General features: G+C 40.0%; 1 protein-coding gene across 19 annotated transcripts in view; it reads right to left on the reverse strand.

Annotated features, from left to right (window-relative positions):
• PTPRD (protein tyrosine phosphatase receptor type D) overlaps window positions 1–27,390 on the reverse strand; it is a 3,982,777-nt gene that overhangs the window by 616,836 nt on the left and 3,338,551 nt on the right. For all 19 annotated transcript variants that reach the window (XM_069230134.1, XM_069230131.1, XM_069230149.1 and 16 more), the window contains one exon: window positions 13,300–13,335. The gene's annotated coding sequence lies outside the window, so the exon portion shown is untranslated. The remainder of the gene's footprint in view (window positions 1–13,299; window positions 13,336–27,390) is intronic.

The raw sequence follows: 27,390 nt of genomic DNA on the forward strand, positions 1-27,390 counted from the left end.
CTGATTTGATTAATTCTGATTCCATTTATTCACTGCTGCTATGCCACAGTTGTCAGAAACAAAAGTTGTTTCTTACTGCTGTGACATCAAAAGGGGAACTTGCTTGCTTCCCCTGCCCTGCCTGCCTAATTCCCCTATCAGTATAACTCACTGCAGACCCATTCCAGGAGAGAAACATCAAAGATATGCTGACACACCTCTCAAAGAGCCTATCAATACAGTAGTTGTGTTCCTTTCTCCTCCATTGAAAACAGCAAGCACGGCTTTAGTGGAGACAGGGAAGACAGAGGTGTTGGTAAGGTTGATTGCAAAGAACTCAGGTATTAATTTATTTGCATTTGGGCAGGAGAGGTGAAGGATGGAGAAAGGAGCTTTTTCAGTTTGATGCGTGGGGGGCAAATGTAGAAAGCTCTGGTGGTGGATGGCAGCAGGTCATATTTTTTACATGTGGATGGCAGCAGGTCATATTTTTTACATTTGGGTAGGTAGAGGATGGTGTAGCTGGGTTAGTAGTAACCAGTTTGCCCTACACTCTGGGTGCGAAAATTGAAGGTAAATGCTGAGGCTGGTGAGGAAGGGTGATGGGAGGCCAGACATTTTAAAATATTTGTGAGAGTAAATGAGAGTGATGCCGAAGTTGTCGTGGGAGGCTGGCAGCACCCAGCTACCATTTTTTAAAATGTGGGTGGTAGTGTGAAGGGATGGGCAGACGGCGGTGGGGGTAAGGCACTGCACACCTGACTTAATAAGAGACAGAAGTCAGATGCATTGAGGTCATGTCTCATTTACACTTGTACAGTTGCTGTCAGCAAGTGAGAGATTAAAAGCAAGGGCCATACATAACATAAAATTATAGATGGCTCTACTCTTGTTGCCTACTTTATGTCACTCAGGACCAATATACTTGTTATTCACAATTACTCACCTAGGATCGATATGTTTATAAGGGCCCCTTAGCCATCCATTATTATGATCAGTTTGTTTAAATGCTCGTATTTTCTGCGATTGCATGACATCAGTGAGAAACAAAGCTTATTTTCCATTGCAGTGAAGTAAGAATGCTCAGTCCTGGAGCATTAACCTGCCCACTTGAGTCTATGTTTACTTCTTTAAAACACAATGATTTGAAAGCCTGTTCACAATAGCTAACTTGTATGGAACCCATATAAAATTGAAAATGCTAACCCTGAATAAAGGAGATGTGTTGTGTCCTGTGGTTCTCAGTAGCAATTTTAACAGATAAAGCTTAACTTTCCTTGTTTATCTGTAGTGTTTGAGAATCCCAGTGGTGGAAAACATTCCTATTGTTTACAGTGGCCCATCAATAATTCTATATCATCATCATACACAGCTTTATTCGGTTATATTCAACCATCAAAGCAATAACGTCATAAAAAATACAGAGATAAAAATCAATTTCAAAGAGAGAGGACACAGCTATCATGCTATCAGAAATAACTTAGGAGGAGAATAAAAGCATAAATACTTAAAATCATAAACATACTTCCCGCAAGTTGTGTTTAACCATCTGAAAGCCTATTTCTCTTAACAGTCTCATTAACAGCTGGTGAACAATCACAGTAATCTTAAAAGACATATATTAGTCAAAAATAAATAATTAAAACTATAGAACTTAGAACTAGTCATTATCGTTTTTTAGATAACGTGTGTGTATGTACCATGCGGCCACAAGGAACTTGCTGACCGCACAGAACAGGGGAGTGGAGGTATCCCTCATCATAATCCTTAGGGCATCTTTGCGATGTCTCAACCCATATTCCTACAAATTGGGCGTAGCCACTTCCGCTGTGCAGTCCTATATGTGGGGCATATGAACATAAAATGTATTACGGATTCTGGAGTGCAATTACAGCTGGGACATAAATCAGTTATTGTAGTAGAACTCCACGTGCTGTTAAAAGATTTAAGAGGTAAGCATCCATACCTAAACTGAATATATAAACTTTTGCTTAGCGGGTCATAAATTGAATCCATAAATGGTTCAAGATGAGGATACCACTTGAGATCAAGAAATTGGGATGTCAGTCTGCCATGTGACATATGTAGAAGGTAGTTTTCCCTGACATAAGTCCAATAAACTATTTTCAAGTGTTTCCTGTGGTCCCTCCTTAGATTGTAAGGTTGACTCCAAATGTTTTTAAGACCCAAAATACGAAGCCAATTTGAGATATGCTTAAGCCAAGGAATAGAAAGAGCATTGGGTCTATCTAGAATATCTTGGAGGGACTCCTTATATACAATTGGTTCAGGAGTAGTCAAGATGCGAACCCAAAAAAAGCAGGGGTCTTAGGACAATTAGATCTGAGATACGTGAAAGACCAAAGTCCCAAAACATTGGGATCAGAGGGGTATTCCGAGGACATGCCAGAAGCAATCTTATAAGCCTATTTCCCCCCACAGAGAGTTTACTTACATTAGAAAATCCCCAAATTTCTGCCCCATAAACCACAGCCCCCTGGGCCTTCGCCAAATAGATTTTGATGGCTGGAGAGACCGCTCTCTCTGTGGTGGATTTATGAAAACACAGAATAACCCCAGATCTGTGCGATAGAAGGGCTATGCTTTTATCAATCTGAGCCTCCCAATGCATATTATTGCTGATTCTTACCCCCAGGTAATCGATGGAACATACCTTACTTAGAGGGGTCCCGTTGTGAAAGATGGTATAATTCTATATGTTGCCATGGCAATTTAAGTGAGTTGAGCTAATCAAGGAAATCCTTCTCTTTACAGATGCATGCCAAGGCACCAATATTGGACATCCTTTAATTCACCTTGCTTACAATGGATGAGTTCAAGTCAGCTGTTACAGCATCTTCGGCCAGGTATATGAAAGGAGATTGCATTTCTTAATGGACCAAATTGCAAATACTTCCTTTCCACATATACAAAGGCCTAAATGCGGTTGCAAAATGTGATTTCTACACAGTAGAAATCACATTTTACAATTCCCTAAACAGGAAATTGCACATAGGGATTTCCTATTTGTTATTTCCTAAGCACATGTGCAAAGCATTTCCTAAATGCAAAATGGGTAGTTAGGAAATGCTAATACCACCAGATCCAATCCGATGATAACGATGTTCAATTTTTAAAAAGCACCCAAAAGTGCTTTTTTTAAAGTTCCATAGAGTGCATACCTGCCCCTAGTGCATTTGTGAGTTTTACATGTGCACCACTTTTTTGGGGGGTGCACCCAGGGGGACCTTAGGCTCATAGGAACCCTTGCATTTCCAAATGTTCGATTTCCTATTAGAATGGTTTAGAAATTTCTAAATAGCGATTCCTACTCCATAGGAATCTCTATTAGGATATCGCTAATTGTGTACATTCCAATTTGCATTTCCTAAATAGCAATTTCTTAGGAGTCACTATTTAGGAAATGCAAAAACTGAATTTCGTATATCTGGCCCTTAGTCTCATCTACAATGAGAAAGTGATGATTGTCTTTGTTTTCTTGACTTTGATGTACAGAGGACAAGAACATCACCCATCTCAAACAACTCAGTGATTTTAGCCCTCATATACTGAGTAATAAGCTTGCCTGCAGAATTGCTCTGCTCAATTACTTTCACCTCCTGAATCAGAGGCAAGGAGAAAGCAATGATATGTAAAGGACATGTTGCGCATACACAACAAGGAAAATTAGAAAGTAGTGTGTCAGGATTAGTCTTTTTTATATAAATATCTACATTGTGTCATGCATTTGCATTAGAAACCCCTTGTCTAGCAAGAAAAGAAGAACGATACGACTTATAACTTAGAGAGGTTAATGTACAATTTTCTCTTGGGTACAAACCACATTCCATTCAGTGATTGGGGAATCAAGTGGCTACTCAGCCATGCTTTATGGTATTTCTTGTCAAAACCAAATTGACTTCCATACGAGAAATACTCAGGCTTGATGAATGAACAAAGCCAAGGAAATATTGAAAGAAGTTTGAACATATGGTGCAGTTTACATTACATGCTCCCTAGGAAAATGGACACAAATATTGTTTGCATTGGCAGTTCAGTTAACATGGTTAAGCAAACTGATTCATCAGCCCATCTTTTTTTAAATGTGTACAGCACATTTATTCACTTATCCTTTTATTTTCCCATCCTGCCCCTTCTTAGCAGCGTTAGTGATATAATATGCGTGGTACTCCCCTTTATGTGATCAATGTGGTTATTGGAAACAAGACTAGATTGACTATCAAATGCCTTAGACAGCAGAGCAATCTCAAAGGCTAGACAGTTACTGCAAGCTTAGACTGCAGAACTACTGCAAGGTATAGGGAACACAAAGGTTCAGAGAGCATGATTTTATTGGTACATTAATTTTACAAGTAGATGTCTTAGATAACAGTTTTATATCGCAAAGACAATCTGATAAAAAGCTATGAGTGAAACTCAGGAAATCACTCTATGAGAAGGTAGAAATATCCAAAGCAGCAAGTAATAAACTAGCACCTATGACCTTTTGCCAATACATCAATAACAGGTTTCCCATCTTCTCGTAAATCCTCACATAAATATGATTATTTCTGTCTACAAAAGCCAGCTTCTCCTTTTATCAAACACATTTATTCTACACCCTTAAGTTTGGCTTTTCATTTTCTCAAAGTACACCCGTTTTCACTCAAATACCTTTCTTCATTTTTTATATATAAACTAATTCCAAACGGTAGTTTGCCAATGTTATAATATATATTGATTTTCTCCTAATTTTCTCTACATTCACTTGAAATTTCCTCCGCTTACACCTAGTTTGTATTGGGCTCTCAGCTTGCCAATTGATAAAAAATATGCTAATTTTATAACCATGCATGACCTTGACATTTTCAAGTGCTACAGTTTGCAACAATTCCTCAAGGAATTGTGCCCCATTCACCTCATGTTCCACCACCATAAACCAGGATTCAGTCTGAAGTTCAGGTTTTTAAGATAGTCAGCATAAAAGTACTTTTGCAAGATTATTACAAAAATACTAACTGGTACACAAAGGATAAGTACAACTGGCATTGGCATAGGCAGTAGCATAATTGTGTCAGAAATAGCATGTGGAATATGGGCCAATTAGATATATTGTCATTTATAGTTAAGACACCGAGGGAAAAATAGTTGTGAGTGAGCAGTGGAAGCCAAGATATAATCTCTCTCAGAGTGACTCATTGCAGTGTAGGGGATAAAACAGGATAGCAATAATTACAGGAAGGTATCAGAGAAGGAATATCAAGAAGGAAAACTAGTTGTGAAGATGATGAAACTGGAGGCAGGCCATGGAGACTTTTTATGTAGAGATAGAACATTCAACAGTAAATGCAACAACTTTTTTAGAAGAAAAATTAGTTCATTCTAGATAACCAAGAATCTCCTCATAATGACATACCCACTTGAAGGACCAATGACTCCCTGCTGATTACAACCATGTTCTCCATCAGCCCTTTCATGGCAATTCAACCACCATGACAAGGCTGGTGGAGAACAAATGCTGGGGGCCAGTTCCTGGACAGTGCAGGCCCCCCAGCACTGCTGGAATAAACACTTTCTGCTTTGCAGACAGTGCGTATTCCGTGGGTGCCAGTCGCCGCCCCGTGCAAAGGTATTGGACTGGGCTGAGTACAATGCCGCAGCACGTTTTCTGCTGAGTTGACCAGTGGAAACCCTGGTTTCCGCCAGTCAGCCCAGTGGAAAACTTGTAATAAGCCAGGTGGGGTGGCAGTCTCCTCACAACGGGCCTGGTGGTTGGGTTGTCAGACCGCCAAACTCTGAGGGCCTGATTATGAGTGTGACGGTCCTCGGACCTCCGCGATTGTGGCTGTCTGACTGCCACATTACAAGGTTGGAGGGCAGCCCCACAAACCTACCGCCATCTCCGTCAGAAGTCAGTGCCATCCTGCTGATTATGACGTGGTTCTCCAACAGGCTTTTCATGGTGGTTTCACTCCCATTAGAGGGCTGGCAGAGAACAGGTGCAGAGGGCCACAGGGGGGCCACTGCATTCCCATGCAGTTGTCACTTTTCCGTCAGCCCAGTGGGAAAGTCGTAATGAGCTTGGCGGGGAGGTAGCCAGTATGGCGGCAGCCTTCCCGTCTGAAGTTCGGCAGATGGGTCATCCCATCCACCGAACTCGAAATCAGGCCCTTTGTGTCAAACACCCTCTTTAAATTGGTTTGAATTGGAGTGGTTGGTTTACTCTAGGTACTGTAAAAGTTAATGTTTTGCTTATAGTAATAGTAAACTAACTTTAGTAAATAAAATATTTTCTTTTCATCAAACAATAAAAATACATCACAATTGACACAGATTTCTATACTGTATTTTTTAACATTTAAATTTACATTGAGTGTCATTTTTACATTTTGTACATATTTAATGCATTTTCAAATATATTATTTTTTATTATTATATATTAAATAATTGTTTATTTATTTTTTTAATGTTTCATTTATACTTTACACATTTTGCTGCACTAATTACAATGTTGGTAAACATATTTATTGTTTGTAAAAAAATATGTATATATTTTATAAATATTTATTGAATAATTATTAAAAAATAATTGTAATATATTTCTATTGATTTCTATGGGGATACAATTATTTTAACGATTATTTTGTAGTCTATATTGCTGTGTTCAATATTTTTGACATGATATGTTTAGTTATAGTTGACTATGTGTGTGTTTCTGATATTTTTGTCATTGATATTTGTAAAAATCTGTTTTTGGTCAACGATATTTGCTTGCTCGATATTAGTGTTTGTCTTAGTTATGTATAGAAAGGCAATATTTTTGTTCTTGATAGAAAATTCCCTCTATTTCTATATATCGATATTTTTGGTATTCATACTATATCAGTGGTCCATTTGTCACTCCAAACAATCCATCTTTTTTTTTAAATGTTGCCCTTTTGTAGGACCGCACTAAAAGATTCTGTTAAGGAACATACAAATTTACTTGTTCTCCTCAGCCGTGGTGGTGACGTTTTTTTAAGGGTAAAAACAGAATTATGTCTGTATTTTTAGCTATACAAAATACTTCAATTGCAACTTTGACCTATGATGTTTGCATCAGTTTTTGCCCCCTACCATTGAATGGGATAGGACTGCATTATGTGACCAGTCATCAAATGCTTTCCAATTTATTACATTTATTATTAGTTTTCAATGCTCTTGTATTGCTATTTTTCCAGACGGGAATGAAGGAAATTGCATCTCATTTAAATCTCTGCTCTTGTTTCTGGTGTTAATCATCTGTGTCCCTTTGTCCTGTGCCCTGTGCCTTTGTGCTGCTGATGCTCCACTCACTGCCTCCAAACATAGTCTCCCACTCAGGTATATTTCTGCAGGGTCTCAGGAAAATAAGACAGGTTTGCTGAGCACTCAGGTCTGCAAGTATGTATATAATTTCAGTCACTGCACATCGAGTTCATGGCAGGTGGTGCCATTCTCTAGGAATTTAGAGCCTCTTTTTGGTATAAGGAGGACAGATGGTGGATATTCATTTATGTCTGGTCCATATCTGTGGGGCAGGCCCCATCGCTTAAAAAGAGCAGCCAGCTCTGGCATTAACTTCAGATCTCAGGCATGTCACTTTCCCCTGGAATTTGCTGGTTATCTCTTAATATGAGGGGCATTAATGACTCATGACTGACATCACTGAAATCAGGTGGGTGATTCCAATGTATGGTGACTAAACCTGACATTTGGTGCTCATCCCTGGTAGTTGGCGTATCTCATGTGATATGTGATAAATACATGTGGCACATATCCCAAAGCATGTGGTCAGCAGCCAAATGTGATGATCTCCTGACCATCACAAAATGTGGTATTGCAAGGTAGATGTTAGAAAGTCATGAGTTTGAACCCCTGCAACAGTCTCAGCTTTCCATCTAGGAGATTGGTAAACTCTGTAAACTGAGTAATACGAACATCTCTTATTTACAATGCTTAGAAATAAGGTATGAGATGCAAAAAAAGTTTTTAATTTTATATCTCCTGCCCTTAGGAATGCCATTCCAGGCAGCTGACTGCCCCACTTGTGACTTTGAAGCAAAATCTGGTCTGTGAGCCTGAATCTGAGATGGAGGAGAGATAGTACAGTAGCAGGAGTAACTAAAGTGAATTCTCTGAGTGTGGCTTCTGCGTTTCACCTTGACTCATTTTCTAATGTAAAGTACCATGAATGTAGAGTAACGGAACTCTGAAAGGAGCTTTGGCTGGAAAAGTCTGAGTGCTGGCCAGGAGCAAAACAGATGGGCAGAGCACCACGGCCAGTGAGGGGTGGCATATGGGCAGAGCACCAAGACATTGAGGGGTGGCTTATGGGCAGAGCACCAAGGCCAGTGAGGGGTGAGTTTGGAATGCCCGGAAGAAGATAAAATGAGCAACCATGCTGGCTTCAGTGCTGCCCTGGCTGATCACAACCAAGCCTGTCGGAATCAGAGTTCCTGGAGGAGAAGGCGGTTCCCTGGCAGTCCAACCGCCAGGGTTGTAATGTTGTGGTGGTTGGACTGTCACAACCGTGGTGGTCCAACTGCCACCGTGAGTCTGCCGGTCTTGAGACAGCCAGACTCGTAATCAGGCCCTAAAGGGGTGACATTTACTATTCCTATTCCAATCTACACTAACTTGAGGAAGGTGTTGGACACTAAAGGGGCAACATTTCCTATTCCCACTCCTACCTGAACTAACTTAAGGAATATGTTGGATACTAAAGGGGTGGCAACTACTATTTCCACTCCAAACTAAACCAACTTGGGGAATAAGTTGAGCACTAAAGAAGTGACATGTACTCTTCCTACTCCAATCTAAGCCAATTTAAGGAAGGTGTTGGACACTAAAGGGGTAACATTTACTAATCCCACTCTAAAATAAACCAAATTGGGGAAGATGATGAACACTAAAGGAGTGACATTTACTATTCCCACTCCAATGTACACTAACTTGAGGAAGGTGTTGGACACTAAAGAGGTGACATCTACTATTCCAACTCCTAATCACAACCAATTTGGGGAATATTATTTGATTGTGTGGGCAAAGGATGGTAACAAAACCTGTTTCTTTATAAATGAAACTGACTATGGGGCTGGGCACCAGCCCAATCAAGATAGCAGCCAAATATTGTATATACACCAAATGTGCGCTCTCTGGGTTTTATTGTATAATAAGAGGCAATGACACATGTGCTTACTTCTAAAACATGTTACCTTGCTTGTCTCTTCCCCATATATTCAGGGTGGCACAAAACATCTCCTTGTAGAGCTAAGGTGATGTTATAGAAAAATAGCATCTATTGCAGCTTTAACTGGAAGTCTTTTTATTTCAAAAGATGTGTATGCTACTCACAGCTACAGAGGACTAACTACCTTCTGATAATCCAATGAAAACAGTCATCTAGATATGTTTTAGTAATTTACAATTGCTGAAGAGAATCCTAAATTGTCGGATATCTTTAATGGATAAAAGTGCACTTTTTAGGTAATGTGTTTCTGAATAACATGCATTTTTTAAAGCACATGTTCACTCATAGGGTATTCTTGGCACTGATTACAGATATTTCTTGTTAACTAATGGTACTCATTTTATCTTCAGTTTAGGCTAAGTGGACCCACCAAGATTCAAACGTGTGACCATGATGCCTAACAGAGATTACAGGAGTGGATCAGGGGTGGTTCCTCCATTAGGGCAGAGGAGTGTCACCTCCCCCACCCCGTCAGCAGCATCAGCAGCATCAATTTACCAGAAAATGATAATAAACTGAGTTTATTATTGTATTCTGGTAAAGGGCTGGGGCCACTGGGGTGACGAGCAGTGAGGGGGAGTGCTCACTGTGCATGTATTTTTGGCCAGCCATCTCGAGCAGGTCAAACACACATGCGCAGTAGGCTCTTTCCAGCCCAGCAACACAGTTGCTGGGCTGGAGAGAGCATGCACAGGCTCCTAGTCTGCCTGGGAGCGCCCTGGCTGGACGATGCCAGCCAATCCTGATGCTGCTCTCAGCAGCATCAGGATTGGTCGCAGGGCAGGCTGACAGCCTGTGCCTGCAGAGCCAGGGACAAAGCAAAGGAGAAGGAGGAGCGGAGCAGCCCGCGGCGTTCAGGTAAGTGTTTTTTTTTTTTTTAATAATAATTTGATGTTTATTCCCTCCTTCCTCCCACCTCCGCGTGCGCCCCTTTCACGTCCTGCAAGCCCTGACTGGAGTGGATGCATTAGTCCACTAAGCCACCATGACTATGGGGCAGATTTAAGAGACCCCTGCGCCATATATCGCCACATTAGTATAATTTTTTTAGGCTAATGTGGCAATATTATGGAAAAAATGCCACACCATATTTACAAAGTGGCGCAATGCATGCATTGCACCATTTTGTAACCCTTTGCCCACATTATGCCTGCGCTAGGCATAATGTATGCAAGGGAGCGTCTCCCCATTATGGGGGCTGGAAAAATTGTGCAAAGAAATCAAAAAGATTTCTTTGCACCATTTGTTCACCAACGGGCCCCTATGTACTGTTCAGTGTTAGCGCCAAAATGTTGGTGCTAACATGAGCAGTACATCAATAGCATCAAAATTTCTGATGCCATTGCCCCCTACCCCATGGTGTGCTGTATTTTAAATGCAGTGCACACATGGTGGAGGTAAGGGGGGTCTAAGGGGCTCCAGGAAAGTGGCTCTGCACTGGGTGCAGCACCACTTTTCTTAAATCTGCCCCTAGAGGTGAAACAACAGTGTTACCTACACATTTTCATTTGAAATACATATTGGCACAGGTGTTGTGACTATTATATTCTTTTAATTTATTATTTACTTAGCATTTTTGCATGCAATTTTAATAGAACAAGTCTGTTACTTCCTAACGTGCAAATATTCTAAGAACAGGTATAGAATGCATTTTTAATTTTAATGTGCATCAGGAGGAAATTAATTACACTTTTTGGTGCAAAGAAGATGTACTATTACATTTGAACTACTGTAACCGAAAAACAAGCATAAGGAATTGAAAGAAGAACAGCTTTAGCAAATTAAAGGTTTGGCCCACCACCTTAGCAATGACGTAATCTGCCTTTTAGCCAGATGTGCATATATGATCAGGTCAGCTAGCATAATTTTGTACAGTGAACTGCTGTCATTATTTAGAGATTTAATTGGTGCCAGTTTTGAAGAGTACAATAATGGATCATTGTAGACATTCAAACATAGCAATTCCATAACTTGGTGGATGCAGCCATTATCCACAGAGACTATATAAATCAAAAGTTGCATACAATTTAAACAATTGATGACCTTATTAAAGAGTTTAAGACTCAATCACATTAAATTACAATGAATGCAATTTATTTACAAAGTTTATGAATACAATCCTTTGTAATTGTAGCAAGAAAGTGCTCATAAACGTGAAAGGGTGCCAGTGTGAATAGATAGTGAAAAGAACATCAGAAGAGGTATTACTTCTGACTCCTTGAGTGATTTTTGAGTTGGAGTCCAAAAATGGAACTTATCCTCTAGGCTATAGGAGGTCATTATCAGGACAGGGAAGTTTGGGGTGAGCACTTAATTTACCATCAGGCCTCCTGTATAGAAGCAGCAAAGAAGTGGAAGCCACTCCAGAAGTGCTCATGGGAGTGAAGGGGCTTCTGTCATGTAGGAGATGTACCTATACAGTGTTCCAGAAGGTGTCGGAAATTGCTGGTAGAGCTGAATGGATCAAGGCTGAACCACCACAAAATCGAGTGTGATGGTGGATGCTGAAGGAGAAGCCGGTAGAGCCATTCAGGGGACAAGTCAAGGCAGCAGCATGGAGGTTATTGTTTGCCCAAACATTTGTATATTCAAAAGGGAAGCCACCAAGAAAATGAAGCGTGATGTGCAGGGATCCCGTGTTCCCTACATTTATCACTGAATTAATCACTGAAGGAACCAGATGAACCAATCAGGTGAATGAATCAAGGCAGCACCATGGAGGCCATCTATATGGAAAAATGAGTAAATCCAGAAGAGGCGGCCATTGGTAAACCAGTGCGTCATGTAGTGATCAGGCGCTCTCTGAATGAATCACCACAAATTAATTAAAGAGTAAGAGGCCATTTCATTAGGTGATTGTGTTATATCGCGGTTCCTCAGGGCAACACCAGCAAGACCTTAAGAGAAGTTGTGATAAGTAACAAATAATAGGATGGCATTGAGTTGACCTTCTACTCAATGAAGGTGTGATATTAGAAGAGTGTTCTAGTTTCATAGATTATGATTGGAGAGCACTTGATAACCAGGCCAGTGGTTCTATATTACATTTAATAGGACATACGAATTTAGGTCATTCTACGACTTACACAAAATACATCGGGGCTGAATTGTGCACATTTTCAAGCACAATAATAAAGGCAAGGGAAGGATACGTGTAAGTAATATTTGTGCACATATGATTTGTCCAGCAGTTAGGTCTAATATTCAATCACTTTAAAGACAATTTGCATTTTATGACTTTATGTAGGATGCAACAATATATGCATTTATTTATGATCAATAGTAATCATGGGTACAGATCATTTGCATTAATTATTTTTATCTGTCCTCTTTCCCTATTTACAGAGGTTTTATAATCGCCAATCCTCCTCAAGCCCTTCTTCCTAGGATATATCATATTATCACCTGCACTCCTCTCAGAGGTTTATCAGAACTTGTCAGGATTGAATGCTTCACCGGCCATCACTGCTATTTCCATAAATGCTTCAAACTCATTTTCTATTTCTTCAAGCAGTATTACTCTCTTCATGTTATGTTTTAAATTCATGATATATCTTATGAAGTCTAGAAACGCATCAAAATAAACACCTGTAAGAATTTTGCTGTTTTGATAGTTATTGATTTACATGCTGTGCAATTTAGTGGTTGGTCAGAATAGGTAATCTTAAATTTATCAAGAATTGTCCTTGTGGGATTTGAAATAGGCATTGAAAATGGGTGCTTATATAATGAGATCAATATTACACCATGTTTCTGGCACAGTGTGATCAATAGATAGTATAAGGACCAGTGCATTCAATCAACATTTTATTGAATATGTCACTAGTCGATTGCATAGAATACTACCATGCAGTTTATATTACGATTTATTCAGAAATATAATAGCAAGGTACACTACATGACCAAATATAACTGGTTACAGCTCTTTTCACGAATACTTTGATAACCTCGCCATCTGAGAAAGAATCAATAATTTAGGCAAACTGGGTTACTGCAAATATTGTTCTTGGACAACCATGTCAGAGAGACGGATGAAGACGATCACTCACCTACAGTGGGGCTTCAAAGATGAGCAGGCAAATGAACTGTGAAGAAAGAAGAAAAACGTCAGGTGGGACGTAATGAAAAGAAGGAAAATGTTTCGCAATCAACATTTATATCACAGTGTTTTCAACTGAAATAAAATCGAAACAGTGTCATGGTTACACATTTGTCAGAGAAAGTGAGCATACTCAAAAGTAGTTTACTAAAAAAAAAATGAGAAGAAAGCAGGACAACAGAATTTTCGGTCTCAAAACTTTGTTGAGAAAAATATACCTACCTATTAGAGTACCAAGCAAAATATTCTTCAAGTTCATCCATAAACAGTGGAGAGAACGGAGACCTCAATGGAAGCAGTAAACAGAGCGCATTTGCCACGAAGTTGTGAAAACTGGTCTAGCACTCTATTACAAGCAAATTCTTGAACTGTTCTGCATTTTGCGGACAGCTCTGCAGGCTGTAGTTGCTTGCTGAACTTTAGTGTCCGCACCTTTACGCTCACAGTGCCTCTACATTCAGTAGTGAGCGGTCCTCCCCCCGCATGCCTCTCCTTGCTAGTTCAAGCATGTTAGGGAGTTAGATGCTTATCCTGCCTTTTCCTCTCCTACAGGAACTGCACTAGAATACTTCCTCATAAAATACCTTAACTCAAAACACAGCATGATATGCACACATAGAAGTTGCTTGGCCAAACTTACCAGTTATACTCTACCTTTTTCTTCTCCCTATTTTAATTAAGGCTCTCAAATATTTTGTTTTCAAAAAGATTAACAAATAAAAGGTGAGAAATTGTTTACTATATAACTTCAGAAAATGATCCCAGCCCTCCAAGTGCGGTAAGCATTTGGAGGCGGGGGAACACCCAAACTACGGTCCGTTGTACATATTGGGGTAACTTTACCTATTACTCTGTGATATTTATACCTGACATATTTGTGGATTCCTATGCAATCACTTTCCCAAAGACAGACTCGTTGATGTGGTGATGTCCTGAAGTATACAATTGTGTCCAAACAACATAAAATAGCAGTTAGAAAGGCTCATAGACTACAAAATTGTGCTGCTGCCTACATAGAAACACGTGCAGAAGATGTAAACAATCACCATTCTGTAACATTACACCAATTTTGCTGACCCCCTTCCAACCTTAGAATGAATTCCTTTTCATAAAAAATTAATTTTTGTTGCACATGCCAGTTAAAATCACATCGGATTTGCAATCCTAGCGGTGAGGATAATGCTGTCATGTCAACCCACAATGGGAATTGGGATCAGGCAATGCAGATGTTAACAGGCCAGGTGTTCAGAGAAATCTGATCTAATCCTGATGATGATCCTAGTATTGCTAAAAGGATCAAAACGTAATCAACTTTGACACCTTGATCCCATGTGAATTGCCTATTATATGTACAAGGGCTATGTTGTATCTTTGTTGATTTGTGACTTATCAGGTGTATTTATTTTTGTCACAAATTTGCCTGTCTGTTCTTATTGAACATGCTTCCCACTTACATTTCTTTGTGTAATTCAGTTGCTAATAAAATATATCTTGTGTTGATTGGACAGTGCATATGGGTATGATTGTTCTTCCATTTGCATACATACATATTGTTTTGTCTCTTAATAATTATACTTGAACTCCAGGTCCCTTGTTATCCATTGTTTTCCCTTGTTTTTTATAGCTATACTTCCAGCAGCTTTCAGTCAACAATACAAATGTCAAGAAAGCTCTGGTGATTAATGTTTCCACTGGTGAGAGATTGGAATTTTCTTTATTGACAGTTTTGGCTCATCATAATAGTAGCACAGAGGATTAATGTGCCTGCTGCAAAGAACGTGTACCGTGCAAATCACAGAACTGGGTGTCAGTGAACTACAAGCAGAACTATAAAAAAATGAATTGTATGTTAGAGAGAGGCTAGGGAAAAATGAGGTGCACTGTTGGACAGTGGTAGTGAGTGAATTCAGGGAGAAGGAGGTCACCGGTTGGGGGGAGGCCAAAAGAGGTTGTCAGTGCTAAAGCGTGGTCTCCCTGCCCCACCACACAGCTTATTTTGAGGCAAACAATCTCTTTCTCAGACGAAGTTGACAAAAATGTTAACAGCCTGATGGAAGCTGCAATTGCGTTGCACATGTGAAGTACTAATTCAATCAAGGGCTTTCTGCTAAAAGTGCAAAATTTCGGAACAACCTTTTTTTTCAACACAGTCAGTCACATTCAGAAATGCTCACTCAGGAGATGTTACTTTCAATAGTTGTGCTCATAGTTAACTCAATCAGCAAGCTGCGTGGAGTTCGAGGAGGACAGAGTCTTGCATACTTCAGGATCGGACTGGGACAAAAAATTAGCCCAGCTACGAAAATGAAACTGGACCTCATTAGCAAACCAGATATAAAAAAATGTGGCTGACACTAGCAAATCAGGCCTGTTTTGAACTTATAAATACACACTGCATGGTTATTTTGCATTGTATGAGAGACTGCACAGATTCATGTTTACTGCAGGCAATATTTGTGGTAATATCAGAGAAATAAACAGTAAAAATTGCCCTACCTGGCCATAAAATAGGCCTAAATTCTGTTTTAAAAAATGGTCCACGCACTGATGTCAGACCAGCCCATTGGGCTCTCCCTGATTGTCCTATAGGCAGTGTGACCCTGCATACTTCTCTTTTCAATGAATGAATAACCAGCACAGTTGTGTGATATATTGCTATGTTAGAAGTTGGTTGTGAAGTAAAGCACCACCTAATTGGTCGATCTGCCTTTAAAGAACTAACCAAGTGGCGACCCTTTAGATGATCAGGTCAGAGGGGCTGAAAATATCAGTTGTTTAAGAGAGGGGCAATGTAATTTATTCTCAGGAAAATATCATGAACGAGTACTGTTTATTTACTACACTTATTTACACAGGGCAATGCAGAATTAGCATGATTCGAAAGGGAAGGCAAAGAAAGCAAAACTGGGACCACCAGAGAGGTACAACCGGAACTATGGAAACAAGACAATCTGTGTTTTAAAATAAAACAAGAATAATTTTAAACAAATATGTAAACATCTATTAAAGACCGAGGAGGAATGAAACATTTTCATACATTAATTTTATAAATACACTCTAAACACGGGAAGCAGAAAAAGGGGTGCTAATAGTAAACAGAAAAACAAAGGACACCCCGTGCAGACAAATATTTATCAAACAGCTAGGGCACTCAGGGGCATATTTAAGAAACGTGGTGCTGCACTGTGTGCTGCGTCACTTTCCTTGCTCCCTTTACTGCCCCATTACCACCACCATGTGTGTGCTGCATTTAAAATATGGCGCACCATGGAACAGAGTGGGGGGCAATAGCATAATTTTTCATGCTATTGATATACTCTGCAGGAGTAGCATCTAAATATTGGCACTACTCCTGCAGAGTACATAGGGGCCCATTATAAAAAAAGGAAGCCCCCTTTTAACGCCTACTCTGAGCAGGCATTAAAAGTGCTGGACAATATGACGCAAGGAAATCGAACAGATTTTTTTGGTCCCCCTAACAGGGTAATACCCCCTTTGAATACATTATGCATGGTGCAGGAGTAATGTAGTGCAAAGGGTTACAAAGTGGTGCAATGCATGCATTACGCTACTTTGTAAATGTGACATGAGGATTTGGCCTCATTGGGCCACATTAGTGTAAAAAAAATGACGCTAATGTGGCTCAAGGTGGCGCTAGGGGCCTCAGTTTCTTATCAAACAGATGAGCATGGGAAGTCTTGCAAAGCTTGAACCTGAATGGCAGAACATTTCACATTGAAGGACTCAGATAAGAAACCTTATTCCTTTCTCTGGTGTTTTTCAATGTGCTGTTTACAGAGGTCGACCAGATGAGCTTTTGAAAATGTTGTTAGTCAAATAGTAAGCTTTTCCATAAAGTATGCGATGAGGGACCTTGAAGGACAGTCTAGGCCTTGTTTACGGTTTGACTGAATAAGAGCACTGCCATAAATGGCTGTGGGCCTGTCTATTGAAACCGATAATTCCCTATATTATTTAGAGCAGGTTTCCCAATGAAGGAACCACAAATGACAATGCCATCAGATACCGGTGACATGGAGACTCGTCCACTGCTAAGCTGCCAGGTCACAGTTTCAGTAACCCATCCCTACATGAGGTGGAGCCACCATCACTGAATTTCTGCACGTCTGCCCTGTGAAGCATGGTGGATCCATGAAGGGAAAACTTACAATTGCGGTAATACACAAGCACAAAACTCACACACATCAGGGCTACTGTGTTTTTGTAATAGCAAAACTAGCTTCCACCTTTGGAGTTTGATTCAGTGAAATAAAAATGAATGATGGGCGGGTAAACCAATCAAAACACAGATGCCGCTTTTATCCATGCCTTCAGCATATCTGCTACATCGGTGGGTGCACTGAAGACACATAGATCCCTGCTAGGCAGGTGAGTATCTCTAAATGTGATGTGTGGTTCTCTGCTGAGGGTGCAGAGGCCAGGGTCTCCGCCAACTTGGTGGGCTGGCGGGCCACCTAGGTCGCTGCAATCTGAGTCCCTCTTCCTGAAATAGGTAGCCTATAAAGTTTTTCAGCAATTTAGACCATGTATAATAAAACAATATTTTGTAAATAGGGAACATACAAGCAGAGTTTAGGCGTGTGCCTGGACAGTAAGGTGGTCATTTGATAGGCATGGAATGAGTGTTAGGACACAGCAGAGTACGTGATGAAAAAGAATATCTTTATTTCGGATTTTCATCAGTATTTCTCTTTATCATGCGCTTCCCCTCAGTTATCATTCAGCAAGTTTAGTCAGAGACGGTCGATGTTGTTATTGCAAAGGCTGTTGATAGGGCAGCAAATTTAACACATCTGTGAATTTCATATTCAGCCAAGAAGACATTTTGTTACTTGGACACAGATGGCTTGTTTTATCTGTCACCGAAATCCACCAGTTTAACAAGGGGTTAGAAAAGAAGCAAGGACAAAAAAGCCTTTGCGGAATCTGGAATTGTGGAAATGGTTGAAGGGGGCTAGTGGGACAAGGAACCGATTTACATTCAATTTAAATTGAACGTTTACAATAATGTCCTTTTAAAGGTCAGGTATCTTGCTAAGGACATGTTTGCACGTTGTTGTAACAAGAGCACGGCATCCAGAGTGCGTTCAAGAGGAATAGCTGCGTGCATGTTAATGCTCTTTGCGTTTGCTTGAACTGAGGCGTCGCCTTGACCCACAAGAAAAAACGCAATCCAAACAAGCACCGCACTGGGAGCGCTCATATTTATTGGCTGGCGACCTGATAGATTTCCCAAACTGTATTTTGTAAAAGTGATTGCTAGCCACATAAAGTCAAGGCCCCATTATTGAAATAACTGTTTTATGAGTGCAGACAGGGGAGACATGTCAAGAGAGGCATTTTAAATTACTTGTTTTAATCTTCTTGTCCTCGGAGGCCTGGTTTGCCTTTGTCACCGAGGTCACAAATTAACAGCCCCTTACGATGTTAGCACGGGGACTTTGCAGCCAACAGAAAAACTCCACCTGCCAATGGCCTTTTTACATTCCTCACACTTGTCAATAATTGTTTTGTATAAAAAACAAACAGCTTTAACTAACAAGGGCCCTTGCTTCCCACCATGCTACTTGTAATAAGTGCATGTCACATTCGTTTACTGGCTAGGCCCAGGCAAAAGCGTTTTCTTACTTAATTACATTGGAATCAAAACGTTTACAGCGTGAGTGTCTGTGCTCTCAGTTCTTTGGAGCTTGCACTCTTTCAGGGTGGTAAGCTCCAGGACTCCATACTTGAGACCGTAACTGCTGGGAAGCGTAAGCCTCCCCCATTCATTCTCTCCCAAACAAAAAGCTGTTTTTCCCATTGCTCGCATGGACAATCACTGTTTGTATATTAAATGCCAATCTAGTGTCATCAAAATCACAAGTTCACAGACGTTTGGAGTTTCAGGGTGATCCAGTCTGACCATGCCTTCATATTACCCTAAAGTAACATTGTGATGTCAAATGCACCGTACAATGCCTGAAAAACAAATGTAACACATCTGTGGGGTCTCGACTACCTATTCAAGTTAAAATGTTGGTTCCTGTGCCTTGTCTTAGGAATATTGCAAAATCACAAAAAGTCATATACTTATGGGCCTGATTTAGAATTTAGCAGAGGTTACTTCTTCGCTACTGAGACAGAGTATGCCTTAAACAAACCCTTGGTCTAACCATCAGATTTACAGGCAAGCGGACCTTAAGTAAGTCAGCGACTGAGCGTACTCCACCTCCATTGCTCACATACTCCTCTGAAAGACTGACAGAGTATGGGCCGTCTGAGTTTTGGCCATGTGACTTGCCGCCAAATTTAGAAAGGGCGTTCAGCGGCCAACTTCCATCCTCTCTTACTGTTGTGAAACACCGGGTATCAGTGCTTAATTTACGTTTGTTGTTTCCGGTGCTTATTTTTGAGGGCCGGCACTTAGTCTTCTGCCTCAAGCATTTACTGCGAGCAAAAGACACTTTTGGGAAAGACGGAGAAAGAGAAAAACAAAAAGAGTCATGATGAGAGAAATCAGAAAGCTGCAGGTGTGAGCTGATGGGGCAGGGAGTGGCTTTAAATGGATTGAAGAGGTCAGAGATGGCATCGGATTACGCTGCCTCAGTATTCCATGCTTGCATATTTAATTGCAGCAGCCGCGTGTTTAAGAGGAGTGCTTTGAGCACCGGCACCTTTTTATTTACAAATTAAGCACTGCCGGGTAGTAAGGGACGATTGAAGGACTTCTACGCCATGTGAAACCACTTCCACGGTGTGGAGCTCATTAGTTTTTTGTTTTTTGAAAAAAAAAAAACCTGCTTTGGGATTTGTTTTTTAAAACAGAAAAACAAGTTAAAGTTTGATGAGCAGTCATCATGTTTAACGGAGCTGAACATCAAACTTTTAACGCATTGACATTAATCACTTGGAAGGTGATTCCTGCTAGTGTTAAGACATGTCTGCAGGGCCAGTGGATATATCTTAATGTGGAGGATGAGAACTCCATCAGGGCAATGGATTATTTTGCTCTATCGCCTCACAGAGTATATTGCTCCATAATCCTGAGTAAAGCCTGTCCTCTGTACTCAAAATCAGGCCCTGTGTGTCATAGAAAATATGTTTGATCTGTGTAATTTCCATACATTTTAAGGACTTACAAAACTCCCCAGGAATACACATGGATGTCTGCTATTTTTGTGCAAACGCAGGTTACTATCCTGGAAAATACATGATACTTCACATTTTACTAATCCAGGCCTCCCCACATTAACATACCATTCGGTGTGATATAGTCGCACTTTTTGTGATGCAATGCCATGCACACACGCTTTACAATTAAGGTAATTAAACTAATCAAAAACATGCTTCTACATGGCATGAAAATCTACTAGGAAAAAAATAATAGAGATGCCATTTTACAAGACTGTAATTTTTAAAGGTCAAGCTACGACCCATGCTGCTTACCAAGGTTCTGCCAGGGCTTGTCAAAACTATCACCCCACTTTGTTGTCTTCTTTTATCAGTTCAAATGTTTTAATTGATATGTGATTAAAGTGAAACATTCGTTCATACCTTTCTTTTTAGATCACAGTTGCTTTGCGGTAAATCGCAGTGTGCTACAACAGTACAGGCTCTCTGTATTTCTGCAACGTGTATTCAGGACGTTAAGGTAAATTATATGGACTTGATTTCCTTTCTTGAGCACATCAATTCAAATCGTTGCACAAAAAAATCCCATGTGAAAATGGAAGAACTTCATTTATTGATTCAGGATCTCTTGCCATTTATTCACTGAACTGGACTAACAGACATTGAAAGTTTTCCAGACATAAATTTAGTTTAAGAGATGGAAACAGGGGTGTCTGGTCCAAGAGAAGAGGAGAAAAGTGGGTTTAATGAAGTAGCGAGGTTTAACAATAATTTCAAAACAAATTCTAAATAAGCCCATCAGTCTTAATAAATTACAAGTTCAGTAAGGCAAATTACCACATTATTGGAAAACGAGGCACAGAGGCATTCCTTTACCCATTAAGATCTCGTTAAAGAGGCCCACAAACTCCTGCATGCAAACAGACTCAATTGCACTAGGCAATCTTTCTGGTACTATATATAATAATGCAAACAAAAGTGAGTATCTGTCTAGAAAGACAGCACATTTCATAAATCTGTTCAAACAGACTATGGACATATTGTGCAAAGTACTTTCCCATCTAAGGTGCTTAGCTAGTATTAGGTGTCTGCCGCCCTTCTTGCAACCAGGGCATAAAATGGCTTAAAAATAATTAACACCCTTTTCAATTCATATATCTACTGTAGGCTCATCAGTGATTTGTCAAAGAAACACATGTGATAGATGACTGAAGCCTGGCAGGCAAAAAACGACACAGTTAAACTTTTAAGGCATTGACAAGGGTATCTATGCACTCCATACATTTTAGCTAGAACACTATAGGGATAGAACCCTTGATAGTACCCTCTTTATTGGAGAGGGTCAGCAAGCAGCACATCGTATTTCAAGTTTTAACCACATGTTGAAAACTTGCGCATTAATCTGATAGGCCTAACTTTTGGAGGAGCCCCTCGTGTCACGAAGGTCATCAGAATATGACAGTTTATGTTTTATGTTAACCGCAGTTTAATGGATAAAGGTAGAAAACCACACTGACACAATTTAAATGTGCACTTACTTGTATTTCAGAGTTCGACCTAGGTGGCATTTGAATTTAATCACATGCTAGAGGGATACAATTAATGCTAAAATGGAATTTATACTGTAGACTAACAGTGCATATAGAAAGATATTGAATTTCTAATGATTAGTAAACGATTATTGAGTTTAAAAATATGTGCAAAAGTGAGAGAAGTGTAATTCTCTGTTGTACCTAATGAAATGCAGTAACAAAGCTGTCTCATTTGTATTAAATGTATCACTCATATTAATTATTAATGAATTATTATTAATGCTAAATTTATAAATTTGTATATTACATGTGTTTTACTAAAACGTATTAATTGAATTCCTTATTGTAATTCCCTTGTGTTAGCATCAGGGAGACCTGCTGAAGTTTATAATTTATGACCATGCAAGAAATGCTTGTTTATTTACTAACGTGAACATTCTTTTAGGTTATGTTCTCATGAGAAGCTTCGCTAGTTAGTAATAGGCTCTGTGGTTTAAATATAGAGAGAATGTAGCATGGTGTCCTTGACCCGAGAACATCGTGAAACATGGGCTGGTATATTTTACAATTGTTTCAAACATGAGTAGGGTCACACAGATGGAAGATGTTCCCATGACAGACCTGGGAAAGAATTGTAGTGTTTCAACGTGGAGTCTGATGATTGATTACTATTGGAAGATGCCCCTTCAATGTGACATGAACTGATATATTTGACAAATCAGAATAGTTTGGGAGATCTAACATATTGATAGACATTTGAACTTTGGGCAGTTCCTATCAGCTTGCGGGGAGCTCCTGATGCTTGCAGACGTCTTGCTGATCCTGATGCTGTGCAGATGAGGATTCCCTGAACGCTGTACCGTTGGAGAGGTATCTTCCTCTCTGCCATTGCTTTTGAAAGGCCCTTTTAGACTTAGAAATTCTATTTATTTTCCTCTTCAGAAGACTCTTGACTAAGCTTCTGATATGCTGACGTGTTCCTATTTTTTCTTATCTTTGCATATCTAACTTAGTGATCTGCAGTCTGAGATTATCTTTTCCATATTAATTTTTCAGTTTTGATGTTTTTTGTATTTTGCCTGCATGTGTTCCTCCCCACACAAGTATTTCCCTAAGTTGGTTAGTTGTAGAGTTGACCTGTGTCCAGTCAAAGATTATTGATTCTACTAATTTGAATTGACTTATGATTGTTAACTCTGAGCAACGTTTCATCTCTGTAACTCAGAAATTCTTGTTGATGATATGCATTCTTCTTCTTGAATGCTTAGTTTTATCAATATTAACTCACATAAATCTATTTTGATGCCTTGGGTAGCCCTTGGGGATTATGTACCTTTATAACTTGTTTTTGTGCATTGTCTACATGACTTTGAGCTTGGGTTTGTAATAAATTTTAACTTTATTCCTGATTGGAGCTTTCCTTTTGTGGCCACATTAGTCATGGTGTTTCATTGGTTAGGGGTTGTTTTGAAAATCTGTTGATGGTTCTACCACCCCACTTATTAGGTCCAAAGATTCATCCACCTCGAAGAGCATTGATTCCTGCGAAGGATGAAAATGCTACAGCAAATCTCAGGGAGAGTTTCACAGGGAAAGCTAGGATGTGGCCTGGCAGGTGGGAGCATTACATGTTCCTCCTCTAGATGGAAAGGAGTCAGCAGAGACCATGGACAGGTATGGGGCCTCTCTTGCAGCCCGATCTCAAAGTGATTTTTCCATATGGATTTTCCTGTCAGTAAAATCAGATCTACTATTCCCACACCCAAAACATCAAGGTGCAGCAGGAACATAGGACCACTTGCAATTGAAGGAGTGGTATCCCACCCAATGACACTGCCCTGCTCAACTAGTAAAAGTCACCTAAGTGGATAATTCACTTCATATAAGCTCAGCAATAGAATGTTAAAAACATTGATCTAGTGTCCTCAAATCCTCTAAATGGTCTTTGTAAATTTATGGCACAAAGCTGGTGAACTTCATCACATGCTAGCCCTGTGGGATTTCAAAAACTATGCTCGAAGAAATAGTAATTGCCTGGCAGACACCTGCCTAAATATCTATATACGGTTTACTGAAACTCACATTCCTTTTTTGCCATAAGTCACAAATCCTGAGGCTACAAATGTGGATTCACTGAAGCCTCTATTGTGATTTTCCAACAATTATATTACATTGACCAATAAATAGTGATTCTCTTTGAGTCTTAGCTCTTCAAAGCTTTGCCGAGATGAACAACAGGTGCAGTATGCCCTGTTCTCACTAAGCCGTCACATTGCCAGTTTCACCATTTCCCCTTTTTTTTCCCAATTTTATTGAATCTGAAATTGGTGCTTCTCTTCTTTAGGGTGACAGTGGTACAACGTCAACTGATCGGTCCACCTTTTTAGGTGGTTATCATGGACACTTCTATGGGTAGACAACACAGGCCATGTTATTGGGAATTGAGAGGGAATTCATAGTATCCTGCAGGTGCTGACACTACCTCTGACAATCAGTGAGAACACAGAAGGGTTGATCTGGATCATGTAACGAAAATCATCAAGAAATGAAAGGCAGTGTGCAACCCTGTTCATCTGGAGATCCAAAGCATGTGACCTGCTCTCCTGAGCCCTCCATTAGAATGGAAGAAACAGTGAAAGAATGTAATGTGATAGGTGAGGTGGAAAAGATCAACTGTATGAGAGAGAGGAAATTTAGAGTGAGGGATGTGTGTATGAGCATGTTGAGAGTGAGGTAACTTAGACGAGGGTGTCATATAAGACAATATATGGCAGTGTTAAAAAGTGCAGTGTGTCTGACCGGAGCAATATAGGATAGACTAGGAGGATTTGTAAGAAAAAGGGGAGAGGTGCAAAAGGGCTAGACACATACCAGAGATTGTGAAAAGATAAAGTGTAGTTCAGTTTATCACTCCACATCACTCTTGCAGATGCCTTCTGCCCCAGCACATTCCTTGGGCTACTGACAGGCATAAAAATGATAATTCTAACTTTTTGTTTTAAAATGTAGCATTTGCTGTCTCTGTGCTCTGTAAACAATACATGTTAGTATTACCCAATTAAATGGCACACAGTCTTCCCACCTCAGAAAGCTGGAACACTAACACCCTTATTACAAGTCTGTTGGAATAGGGTGGGGCATAACACAGACTAATGACATTTATTACATGTGATAAATACCTCATATTCCGAGTTGTCAACGTGCAGACAAGGCACAACATTAGGAATTGGTTTTGTTTTGAACACCCCGAAATCCGCAAGGTTTTTGTTTTTTTCTAGGCCTTTTCCCCGATACATTTCGGCACGTTTGACCTGCCAGAACTTATTAGAGAAAAACTGTGAGGGTGTGATAACTATCACAACTTTTGTAAATCTGATTCTTTTTAAGCATGTTTGCACAAGCATCGAAGTTTAGCCTTAATCTCCAATGATGGTCTAAGGGAGCCTTGTCGTGATAAAAAACACATGACCTGAGGGTCACCCACAGATGTCATCCTTCTGCCTTTAATGCATTGAAGAGCAGGAGTTCTAAGCAAGTGCAGTATTGTCACTGCCTCTGCCAGCATGATGCCACACAAAAGAAATAAAGGTATGAACAAAATAGTGCACATTTTAGAACAATTGTTAAGCACCAATCATGGTGCATTTGTACATCTCAAATGTGTCTTTAAGTTGCCTCCTGGAAATAATTATATGAAAATAATAATACGTAAAGAATATTAAACAATGTTTAAATTATAGAAAATATTTTGCAAATAATTGCTGTCACCCTAAAAAAATGTCCATGACTGACTACTGCCCACAAGACCCCTTCGCCAGTTTCCATTTCGTTTCATAATGTTCTCTCTCGTTTGCTGAAAAAAAAATTGATATGTTAAACTAACTGTAAATAATCCCAAATCTACACACGCTCCGGTAGTTCGTGTTTTAATGAAATCTTGGGCAACTAAAAGCGAAGTTTAAAGTAAGCTGCGAAATTGACTTCTTTTATGCAACAGCGTCGCTCAAAGCTAGTCTGAGTCACACTGCCGAAACGTTTTCAAATCTACACTTTATAAGAAATGCTGAAAATAGCCAGGGAAGCCAAACGCCTGTTCTGTGCAGTGCATTTCAGCTGTACATTTAACGTCACGTGGTGCCTTAATTTTAGCTCTCCGTGTTGATGAATAGATTATAAGCTCACTCCATTGACTTAAACAACAGGTTGAGTGCTCTGCCTCGGATGTCATTTATAAGGGACTGGAGGTGCTTTGAAGGAACGTGTAATTGGAGTGCAAGTGAAAGGTAAATTATGTTGTCACTGTGTCTGGAACACGGATGGGCACATTGCTTTGAATTCATTGCTCAGCTAAAGCTCCCACCCGTCATTTGCGGGAGTTTTCCCCCCACTAAACTGCTCCCACCTTTCCGGTGTACATCTCACAGAGGTTCGTATGTCACCGGGAGGCAATAAGGCATACGGTGCGGGGGCCCAGTAGCCGAAAAGCACAAGGTGCTATTAAAATAACATTTTCCTTAAGTTAACCTGTGACTAAAGTTATTTGACCTTTCCGCACCATGTTGTCAGTGTGTATAGAACTCATTTGTTTTAAAGCATGTATACCTCTGTTTCCCATTACTTGGCTTGCTGTGGAGAAAAGGGCCCTGCAGTTCACGTTCATATGCATAATTTCCATAATAGCATAATGCAGGTAAAATGTTTCCTCCACCCATCATACTGCTTATGGTAGGAAACAGGCCCCACTTCTTTTTGCATGTGACTTGCAGACTTGGTAACCCCACACCAGCCCAACTAGTTGGTAACATGGGCACCCTTTCAGCTCACAGTTCTTAATTAACCCACATCCACATATTGGGGAGAACAATTAAGAACGAGCTAAACCTCACATTTTAACTCCTGCATCACCCCATGTTGATCCAAAATTGACTCTGTCCGTTTGTAAATGGCCTACTTCAACAACGTCTACACCAGATTTCCCAAGGAGCCTTCCATAAAACTCAGGAGGATACAAAATGCAGCAGCAAAGTAAGTATTGCATTTCTGGCTACATGCTGCATGTATTTTGAAAACTAACCTCTGGCTCTCAATAGACAAAAGAATTGAATGGTAGACGTTGTGAACCATGCGTAAGTCCTTGTGTGAAAACTAATACAAGTACTTTCAGAACCTGCCTTCCACTGTGTTCCTACCACTACCTGGTGGCCCAGTCTGTCATCTCTGATCCTCTCACGAACATTGAGATGGAAAAAGATGGTAGCAGTTCACCGAAAGCAGCAGCTGCACAGAGCTGGAAATCAGACCAACCCTTCCCCTTTGTACTTCACCAGACACTGGACCACATGGTGACACAGTGAAGACTATTAAGAATACCAATC

The sequence above is a fragment of the Pleurodeles waltl genome, chromosome 1_1 (genome assembly GCF_031143425.1).
Source record: "Pleurodeles waltl isolate 20211129_DDA chromosome 1_1, aPleWal1.hap1.20221129, whole genome shotgun sequence".
NCBI classification, from domain to species: Eukaryota; Metazoa; Chordata; class Amphibia; order Caudata; family Salamandridae; genus Pleurodeles; species Pleurodeles waltl.